Genomic DNA, 10747 nt, shown 5'->3' with positions numbered 1-10747 from the left:
GCCCTGCGCTCCCTCTCCCCTCCCCCTGGGACCTCCATCCACCCCACTCTGCCCCACAACACCTCTCCCCCCCCCCGCCCCTCCACACACGTCCCTGCAGTGAGCTGCTCTCCAGCCTTTCCCACTGTATTCGCTGCCGGGTGCTTCTGTGCAGGCATGCAAGTGCCCTGGTGCCCCTGCGTCCCGCTCCCACCAGCCCCTTGCACACCTGCACGCTGCCTGCCTGCAAAGAGAAAGCACAGGTTCCCATCCCTCTACACACTGTGAATTTGGGACAAACGCTGTCCTGGGGTCATGCAGCCAACTATCGGGATTTGAGGTTCCTATTTGGGCGCTGTCCCACTCAATCAGGGAGCTGGGGTCACCCTAACTGCAGGGCTGGGGCAGGAGGGAGCAGCCGATGGGCTGGGGAAGGGGTGGAGAGCTGCAACTGCACTGTTTCTCTGGCCAGCTTGGTGCTCGCATCCTGCGCTGGGGCTGGAGGGGCAGGAAGGAATGGCTCTGAGACTGCTCCGAGTAGGGCGGTCGGGAGCATCAGGGCTGGGCAGACCTTGGGCTGGGGCAGGGTTAAGGTCCCCGATGTTTGATCCGTGGCCGGATTTCCGCTGTCTTCTTTCCCACAGGTGTTCCTGGAGACCGGACACTGCCGACAGGCGCCGTGCACGAGTGTACAGAGAGCGAGAGCCCAGGCCCCCGGCCGGTGAAATCCCTCCTGGGGACACGTGGCTGCTGCACTGGAGCCCGTGGCAGCCGTGGGCCTTCCCTTCATGGCGGGAGCTGGAGGAGCAGGACCCAGGAGGTGTGCAGGCAGGGGCTGAGGGTGCAGAAGTCCCTTGTGTTGTCCAAACCAGTACTGGGGCCTGGACTCTCCAAGGTGGTCGGCATCACAGCCAGTAAAGCAACAGCTGCAGGACGAGCCAGTCCAGTCACTTGTGTCATCCAGGCTGGAGCCAGTCCAGCACCAAGAGCTCTGGGGGCAGGACGCGATGCAGGCCATGCAGCCCCCTTGCGAGGCCGAGCTGCCCTCCGCGACCCCACAGCTGGCACCGCGGGATGAGCTCCCCACCCCAGAGCCCTGGCGCCAGCTCTTCCGTGGCCTGCGCTACCGGGAAGCCGAGGGCCCACAGAAGATTTGCAGCCGCCTGCGGGAGCTGTGCCGGCCCTGGTGGGAGCCCCAGTGCCGCAGCAAGGAGCAGATGCTGGAGCTGGTGGTGCTGGAGCAGTTCCTGGCCATCCTGTCTCCGGAGATGCGGAGTTGGGTGGGCGGGTGTCGCGTGGAGACCTGCGCCCAGGCCGTGGCCCTGGCTGAGGGGTTTGAGCTGGGGCAAGCGGAGGATGAGAAGCTCCAGGTGAGAGCATTTGTTTGGTGCCATCTCCAACTCCACGTGTTGGGGGATGTTCCCCACCTGAACCCGGCTCCCCAGTGACACATTTATCTTGTCCCCAGGTCATCATGCGTGTGAAGGTTGAGGAGGTGTCCTCAGACAAGATGCAGTCCCCGGGGGCCCTGCCGGAGCCTGGTGATTCCTGGGTCCAGCAGCTGAAGACCCATGGTGAGGACAGGCCTCTGGAGGAGGCAGGAGATCTGGAAACCCCAGGGCCCGAGGACAGACTGCCTCATGTCCTCAAAGAGGAGTCCCCGCCCAACCCGGAGCCAGGTCCTTTTTGATGTACAAACTTAACGTGGGCTCAACACCCAAAGAGTAGCAGTTACCTCCCCACACCCCCTGCCATTATTAGCGTTGGCGACGGGGTTTAGGTCAGTTGAGTTTGGGGGACAACTAAATAGAAAACAGGGCTGGCAGTGGGGTCGCAGGCTCCAAAAAAGTGCTGCAAGGGGGGACAGCAAGCAGAGCAGAGCGGACAGTAGCCGGTGGCTCTTGAATGAGTTCAAGGAGCCAGGGGCAGGTGAGGTGCGGGATGAAGTCCTGGTGTGCAGTTAGGAGCCTGAGTGGCTGTCCTGCCGTTGGGGTGAGAGGCTCCAATGCCTGCCCCTGCCCGGGACAGGGCCACAAGGTTTGTCCATGTGGGTGGTCCGAGGCCCAGGATCTTTCTCACTGCCTGCACATGGAGGGTCCCCAGGCAGGTGCCCTGGACCAGGCCCTTCTCCAGGTGAAGTGAGGAGCGGTGGGTCTCCCCTTCCCAGTGGCAGGAGGCCCCGTCCCCCAGTGCAGAAATCTCTCTGCTAGAACAGTTTGATGGGTCCGTGCTCCAGCAGGTCGAATGCTCTTGTTCTCCTGGAGGCACTGGAAGCATTTCATATGTCCTAGAGTAGAGTGACCCTGCATCCTCCCCTCCCCCACAACATATGGACGTGACCGAGCACCAGCATCCCTCCAGATCCTTTCCTCGGGAGTAATGTTACGGTGCCGTGATCACCAACGCACAGCAGCACTTCTAGGGGCTCATCTCCAGCCTCTTGCCAGTGGGACAGTGAGTCTCCCTTCTCCCCTCTCTTCCACACACTGCACCCTCCAGCTCCCTTCATCCCAGGCCAGTCCAGGAGACAAGAAGGACTTTTCCCCTGCCACCACCCCAGGGCTGACCTGTGCACTCTTCCCACCCGCAGATGGTGGGACCCTGAGCAGAGCAGATCAGCAGGCTCCTGAGGAAGAGCCTGTAAACCTGGAGCTGCAGAGACCCTCCCCAAGGAGACGGGAACAGAGCGGCTCCCTGACACCTGGGCCAGGCCAGCTGCAGGAGGGGCAGGGCAGGCCTGCAAAGCAGGGGGAGAGCATGGAGGTGAGCAAGGCACCAGCTGGAGGTGGGGGTGGGAGTGCAGCTGGGGCAGAGCCCAGGAGGAGCCAGTGGGGTGGGTGCTGTGAAGAGTTTGGGGAGCAGAGAGACCTGAAGAGTGAGCAGGGGTGCTGGCACGGGAAGGCCTGGTCAGAGTCCAGCCAGCCAGCACCAGGGAGCCCGGGGCAGTGGTCTCTACAGCTGAGCCCAGGAAATCCTCTCCCGCCTGGCTAGGACTGGGGAGCACAGAGGGTCTCTGCAGCTGATGTCAGCAGGGTCCTCCCAGCCCATCAGTTTGGCAGGAGTGAGCAGCACACCTGCCTGCTAATTATCTGTGGTAGTGTGAGGGGAGGCAGAAGCCAGAATGGATTTGCAGCTTACAAACTAACTAAATTAGAGGCACAGCATAGGCTTTTTCAGTTCCACACTCATTTCATAAGTTGGAATTGAAGGCTATGCACAGACCAGACTATTAAAACTATTAAATAGAGAGAGTCTTTATTATACCAAATCCAGGGGGGGCAGGGTGGTGGGAAGGGGAACAGTGCTGGGAGAGGGGATGTAAGTGAAGCCCCCCACACACACATAAAGGGGACACAGCAGCTAATCTAGTTAATCGGAGAAGACTGCACAGTCCCTGTGTGGACCGTGCGTAACACAACCCAGCCTGCAGATCATTTCTGGTTGCACAACTCCACGTTCAGGTTTGTGCTGAAGTGTTTGGTCTAAGGACAGCTGCTCTGAGGTCAGCACTGGGAAGTCCAGGGAGCTGAAGGTGTCCTGCCACAAGCCTTTGTCTCTTCCTGGACCAGATGTCACCAGCAAGGCCAGGGGCTGGGGGGGGGGCTATGGGATGGGAGCAGTTTTTTCTTTTATGAGACAGTCTGCAGTTTTTAAACAGAGAAAACCAGGATCCCTGCATATCATGTGTCAGCTGAGTAGCATACCCCGTCTGTCCTGGCTAAGTGTGCAAAGGGCTGTAGTGCAGAGTGAGTGGGTGAGTGCAGACAGGGCTGTGGGGGCAGCTGGGGCAGGAGACACTGATGTTGTAACGCTTGTGCCTGCAGCTCCAGGAGGTGTTTGAGGACGTGGCAATGTATTTCACACGGGAGGAGTGGGAGCTGCTGGAAGAGGAAGACAAGGGGCTTTACCAGGACCAGATGCTGAGGAACTACCAAGCCCTCGTTTCCCTGGGTAAAGCTCTGGTTTTTGCCTTGCCCTGGAGCCATGTGAGCTCTGAAGTGGTGTTGTCTTCTCCCTGTTTTTAAATCGCATCCTTCTGAACTTTTGGCTGGTGCCTTAAATCCCTTTGCTCCCCATGACTCTGTCCATGATCAGACCTCTTACACTTCATACTTGTATATATTACTCCTTCATTTGATCCAGCCACCTTCCTTAGAGTCTTCCCCCTTGATAACATGATTTCCCTTTGCCTTCTCACCATGATCATATCATTTTCAATTTATTGTGCCTAAAAATGCACTACCAGCTGTTCCTTGAGCAGTTATTCTGATTTTTCCCCCTCTCTTGCCTAGTGTGTCCTGTCCAAACTCATTTCCACTCATTTGCCTGGAGCTGCACTGGTGTTTGCTTTCCTATGCCCATAAGTCCACTACCTGGATGAAAAGGACCATCCTTTTCTCCGTACTATGCCTTCCCTTCCAGCCTAAATGTCCATCCTCCCTTGTCCTTCAAGTCCTTAATCTGATACTTGAGTTCATTGGCTCCATTCCCCAAATTTCAGTTGCTTATTCTGCGTTCAGTGCCAGTGGATAAGCTCTCTTTATCCACTGCCCAAGCAGGATATCGAGGCCCTGCCCCTGACTTGATCTGCCGCATCCAGCGAGGACAGGTGGAGCTCTGGGTCTGTGCTGATGAGGACCATGGGGAAATGCTGAGGTCAGAGGACCTGCTGCCAGGTGAGTTGTGGCTTTCCCATCCACCCGACTCCCCTCTCACAAATGCTCCATGCCCCGGGTGAAAGCGTGCCTGGAAACAGTCAATCTGCCCTTCTCAATCTTTGGTGTGACTGCTATTTCTGAGGCCCAGGAGGCCATGCTCCAGGGATGTACCATTTTCTGTAGCCACTTTGCAGATATTCCAGAACCCATCCAGAAGTTCTGATTACATTTCCTTGTCTAGCATAGTTAACACCACAGCCACTTACAGCAATAGCGGTACACAAATACAGCCATGCAAGCAAGACAATTACTATGCATAAGACAGTGAAGCTTGAATCTTCTTTGTACCAAGGGAAGTTCTTGATGACTCACTGCTGGTCCACATCCTGGAAAACCCAAAGACAAAAAAGGGAAGGGCTTCACCCTCTTTAAGTTCATGTCATGGGATCTCTTTTGACAGTGTGGCTGGCTTGGCCCTGGCCCTGGCCCTGGCCCCGGCCCCGGCCCTGGCCCTGGCCCTGCTGGAGCTCCTTCACAGATTCTCCTCTTTGCAGCTTGAGAGGCTGTTTTTTTAGCAATGTTTTCTACTTCAAGTGACCGGTTCTGCAAGGTGTACCTGCCACACTTTCCCTCCTTGGCTTTCACCAGGGGTTTTCTGTTGAGGTCAGCTCCCCCTATATTTTCCCAGCAAAATGAAACCCACAAGGCAGTGGGAGCCAAGGTTTTCAGGCACTCTGCATTCACCTTTCTCAGGGGTGGCAATGTGGCATTTTGTAGAGACTGCCCTGGTACAGGTACCTCCCCCACAGTAACCAGTCCCAGGAAGGTATAGTTTTCGGGCCTTACCCAGGACTAATTTTTAGGCTCTTCTGCTTCACCCCTCATGGGCACAGTCTCTCACTTCTGGGCTTTTTACGCCCCCAGCCATTCTTGTTGTACAAGAGAGAGGCTGGGGCTGTCCCTGGTGTCTCCTGGTCTGGTTGACCTGGAGCACCAGATGTGTATCCTGGTCTCAGGCTGCATGAAGTGGTGGGTGGAGTGGGTGGGATTCAGAAGATTTCATGTTGTGGGGGGAAGTGAACCCCCCACTGTTTCCACCAGAATCTCCCCTGTGCCATTTCCTCTGTGGGGCCCCGAGTGTCACAATGCCTGAGGCTCAGCCCAGAGTCCGTGCGCGGGTTTGTGCCAAGGCCTTTGCCCCACCGCAGCTTCCTGTGATGTGGAGGCTGCCTGGGATTCATTAGCAGAGGAAAGCTCCATGAGCTTGTTTCTGGCACCAGACATTGCCCCAGAAACAGGTAGGCAGAAGATCACTGCTCTCAATCCTCCACTCCCAGAGCATTTCTTGGAGGGATAATGCATGAAACATGATGGCTTCTGCTGCCAAGCTGTGTAAGGCAGTGCTCACCACACACTCCTGACTGGTGACAAGCCCCAGAAATGCACCCTGAGGCAGTTCACCCTTGTACCCAGATGCTGCTTTCAGGACTGCCAGAGATCAAGGGCAAGCATTGCAGATGGGTCTCATGAAAGCACTGGGGCTTGTGGAGCGTGTCAGCCCAGTCAGGTGGAGGCTCAGCACTATCTCCCCCTGGACTCACCAGTGCTGTGGGATACAGCAGCCCTTTGAGAGTCTCATTTTTCCTTTGAGCAGATCCTCCTGGTCTCATCCTCAGCCTCTTAAAACATGAACCTGTTCAGGCACAGTCCAAACTCACATGTGCCACATGTGTGTTGGAGCAGGGCCTGAGGTGATGGGACTGAATTCTGGGCCAGAACCCTTGAGAGTCTGCCTCTTAACTCCACCAAGTAGGGAAGATAAGACTGGCACAGGGACCTGGCACTTCCTCACCCCCAGCACTTGGGCCTTTGGCCAAAAGACCTAGTTTTCTTGAGGAAACACAAGTTCCAAGTCCTGTCCTGCTCTGAGGCCCATCCCAGCAGAAGGAATAGCAGTGCTTGCCACTTGGCAGCAAGGCAGGGAATAATCTGGTGTTTCTTCCTCCCATGCAGGACATGCCTGGTTGCTGAGCAGAACTGAGGAGCAGGCTTCTGATGAAGGGCCTGGAAAGCTGAAGCAACCATGGGCTTCCCTGGAGAGTATGGGTGAGGTTGATTCCCTGAACCCAGCAAAGGACCAATGCCACAAGTTTCAGGGGATACCCCAAAAGCAAGAAAATGTAGCAGTGAATGAGGTCCCGTCTCTAGTTAGGCATTGGAGTGAAGAAGGGAAAGAATCCAGAAAAAGCCCAAGGTGCAGTAACAGATATGTCATGCTGAGACAACTGAAGAGGCAGAAAGAAAAGGTCCACTGGAGAGAGAGACTGCATGCAAACCAAGTCAGTGGGGGAGGCCTCAGAGGGAAGCAGGAGCTCACTTCCAAGCCCAGGGGGAGAGCCCACTCCTGCCCTCAGTGCAGGAAAAGTTTTAGCTGCCCCTCGCGCCTGGCTCTGCACAAGATAAGGCATGATGGGGAGAAGCCCCATGTACGTGCCACGTGTGGGAAGAGCTTCACCTGCCTCTTGACCCTGGCTGCTCACCACCAGATCCATTCTGGACAGCTTTCTCACCGCTTCACCAAAAGGGGGAAGAGCTTTGTGCGCAGCTTAGAGGTACTCAAAACCCAAGAAGTGCACAGGAAGAAGCGTCAGTACCGCTGTGTCACATGTGGTAAGACCTTCACCCATTTCTTCTCCCTGGTTCAGCACCGTCAGATGTACTTGGGGAGGAAGATGCACCACTGCACCGCGTGCAGGAAGCACTTCATCAGCTGGCAAGGCCTGTCCCAACACCGGTGTGTGCGGAGGAGGCAACAGCCACACTGCTGCACGAAGTGTGGGAAGAGCTTCAGGCAGCCCTCCAGCCTGGCCAGGCACAGGTGCATGCACACACGGGAGAGAGAAGCCATATCAGTGCTCTGAGTGTGGGAAGAACTTCATTTATTCCTCCCAACTGTCCCAGCACCAGAGTGTCCACAAAAGGGAGAAGCCACATCAGTGCTCTGAGTGTGGGAAGAGCTTCAGTTATTCCTCCAATCTGGCCGAGCACCAGCGCATCCACACAGAGGAGAGGCCATATCAGTGCTCTGAATGTGGGAAGAGCTTCAGTTATGCCTCTGAGCTCGCCCGGCACCAGCGCATCCACACTGGTGAGAAGCCATATCAGTGCTCTGAGTGTGGGAAGAGCTTCACCCAGTCCTCCCACCTGGCCCGCCACTACCTCATTCACACAGGGGAGAAGCCACATCAGTGCTCTGAGTGCGGGAAGAGCTTCACCCAATCCTCCCAATTGGCCCAACACCACATGGAAAAGTCATATCAGTGCTCTGAGTGTGGGAAGAGTTTCAGCATCCTCTCCAGCCTGGCCCGGCACCAGCGCATCCACACCGGGGAGAAGCCATATCAGTGCTCTGAGTGTGGGAAGAGCTTCAGTTATTCCTCCCGCCTGGCCCAGCACCAGCGTGTCCACACAAGGGAGAAGCCATATCAGTGCTCTGAGTGTGGGAAGAGCTTCAGTTATTCCTCTTCCCTGACCAAGCACAAGCGCATTCACATGGGAGAGAAGCCATATCAGTGCTCTGAGTGTGGGAAGAACTTCATTTATTCCTCCCAACTGTCCCAGCACCAGAGTGTCCACAAAAGGGAGAAGCCACATCAGTGCTCTGAGTGTGGGAAGAGCTTCAGTTATTCCTCTTCCCTGACCAAGCACAAGCGCATTCACATGGGAGAGAAGCCATATCAGTGCTCTGAGTGTGGGAAGAGCTTCACTTGCTCCTCCAGCCTGGCCCAGCACCAGCGTATTCACGCAAGGGAGAAGCCATATCAATGCTCTGAGTGTGGGAAGAGCTTCACCCAATCTTCCCACCTGGCCAAGCACCAGCGCATCCACAGAAGGGAGAAGCCATATCAGTGCTCTTAGTGTAGGCAGAGCTTCACCTACTCCTGCAGTCTGTGCTGAACACCAGTGCATCTACACAGGGGAGAAGCTACATCGGTGCTCTGAGTATTGGAAAAGCTTCACCTATCTCTCCCACCCATCCTAGAATCAGCACATCCACACCCAGAAGCATCCCTAATTCTGCCAGCAGTGCAGGAAGGGCTTTTAGATGTCTGCCTGCTCAGCACCCACCAGTGGTGCATTCAGACAAGCACCCTGATGCGTGTGCCCTTGGAAAGATTTCCCTCAGGCTTTGTCCCTTGTAGGGTACAGTGGACGTCCAGATTCCAGACGCTGTCCCCCAAGGTGTGGTTGTGGGTGGCAGGGGGCTAAAAAGAAACACCTCAGGCAGAGGTCAGCCCCGATGTTGGGGGAGGAGGCAAGGAGGAGATGATGTTTGCATCAGCCTTGGAGCCTGTGCATTCCCCATCATTCTCTAAGAGTACTCCCAGGGGAAGAAGTGCCTTCACGCTAGGGTGCCCTCTCCCAAATGGCTGACTTCAGATGACACCTGGGGACTTACCTTGGCTGCCTCCCAGATTTCTCCTTCCTCCTGGTACAGGGGTTCTGGTATATAACCCCCTGAGTTGCAGGGAGGAGTGCATTTATGGCTGGGCAAGCATTCCCTACCTTTCTCCCTGACCTCGCCTTTCCTCACCACCACATCACCCCTTTTCCAGACCTGCCCATGCGCAGTGGGGCCTGCAAGGAGCTGCTTCTGCCACCTCTCGAGCCTTTTTAGCCTGTTTTGCTTTTCGGCCTCATCAGAACTGTGCACCACAGGGTGCATGCTGCTCCCCTGCCCTCCTCCCCTTCGTTGTATTCTCTCTCATGCATTCCCTGCTACTAAAGCCCCAGAACTGGACATGCTACCCCTGCAGTTGATCTCTGTGTCCTCTTCCGAGCCGTGCAATGTGAACAGACCAGGGCCCACAACCCTTTCCAGGGCAGATCTCTCTGTAACTTCCCAGCCCCTTCCCTTTCTGAATGATTCACCACAATCCAGAGGTTGTTGCCAGCCCTTGGGAGCAGGCAGTCGTCTGATTTACCCACCCTGCTGTTGCCCAAGTGGCTACTGTCACCCATTTCTGCCCTCTTCCCATAGCAGGACCCGGAGCTGGGTGAGTCAGCACCACAGGGTGAGCAACCCTGGGCGAGTGACTGGCAACTGGCTCAACAGGTGCCCCAAGCCAGCCCCGTCTTCCCTGTTCCTGCCCTTGCCCACCACAGCCACCCATCTGCCCCACGGAGGTGACTGGGTGAGTGGGGAGCAGTTCATGCATGGTGCCAGCTCCAGGGGGGTGTCTCTCCCCTTGGGAGAGCAGGCTCTCCACACCGCTGCCAGCACCCCTGCCAGCATCCCGCAACATGCGGTGCTGGGGCAGGTATTAGGGTCAGGAGAGGTGGTGTGTGCTGGGCCTGGGATGGGGCATTGGGCACAGGCTGTCCAGTCAAGCATGGGGGAATCAGGCTGAGTTTGTCCCCTCTGGGGGTTGGTGGGTTGCAGCAGCAGCCCCTCCAGAGTCGGGGGCAGGGCTGGAGCTGGGGGCATTACTGCCCATGCCCTGCAGGTGTGGGGTGCCAGATGGGGTGGGGGGGTCTGCACTCATCTGATGCAAATGCTGGTGTCTGTCCCACGTGGGATCTGTGTTCACCTGGGGCAGGTGTGAAGGGAGCTAGAGTTGGTAGGGGTGACACCTTATTGCCCTGCAGGGGCATCATTGGACACCTACAGGGGGGTCGACACTTCCGTGGGGCAGGTGTAATAGGGGCTGTAATGGGGCAGAGGGTGCTATACCACCACTGTGCAGCATGAGGTGCTGTGCGGTTCCTATTCTCACGGGGCAGGTGTGGGGTGGGCTGTCATGGGGTAGGGGGATGGGTGGACCCCCCATCTCTTCCTCTCTCTTATTTGCACTCTCCACCCCTGTGCCCAAAGAAGTCCAAGGCCAACTGGTGACCCCAGTCCCTGCAGCCCTGGGGGATCTCCAGGCGGCTCTGCTCCATCCCAGGGATTCCTCCTCAGCCCCATGATGGATCTGACCCCCTGGCCAGACCAGTACAGACTGGGGAACTTTGCCTGCCTTTCTAGTGTGATCCTGGCCTCTGCCTGGGATCCCTGCAGTGTGGATTAACAACCTGTTGCACCAGCAGGAGGATGAGCACCGTGGCCC

General features: G+C 56.7%; 1 pseudogene; it reads left to right on the top strand.

Moving 5' to 3' along the window:
• The first annotated feature begins 342 nt into the window (after window positions 1-342).
• Window positions 343-10241, top strand: LOC102380793 (annotated as a pseudogene).
• Window positions 10242-10747: the final 506 nt, after the last annotated feature.

This window comes from Alligator sinensis, unplaced genomic scaffold, assembly GCF_000455745.1.
Source record: "Alligator sinensis unplaced genomic scaffold, ASM45574v1 scaffold732_1, whole genome shotgun sequence".
In the NCBI taxonomy this organism is placed as follows: Eukaryota; Metazoa; Chordata; order Crocodylia; family Alligatoridae; genus Alligator; species Alligator sinensis.
Note: the sequence above shows the minus strand (reverse complement) of the source record. Positions and strands in the feature narration are given on the sequence as shown.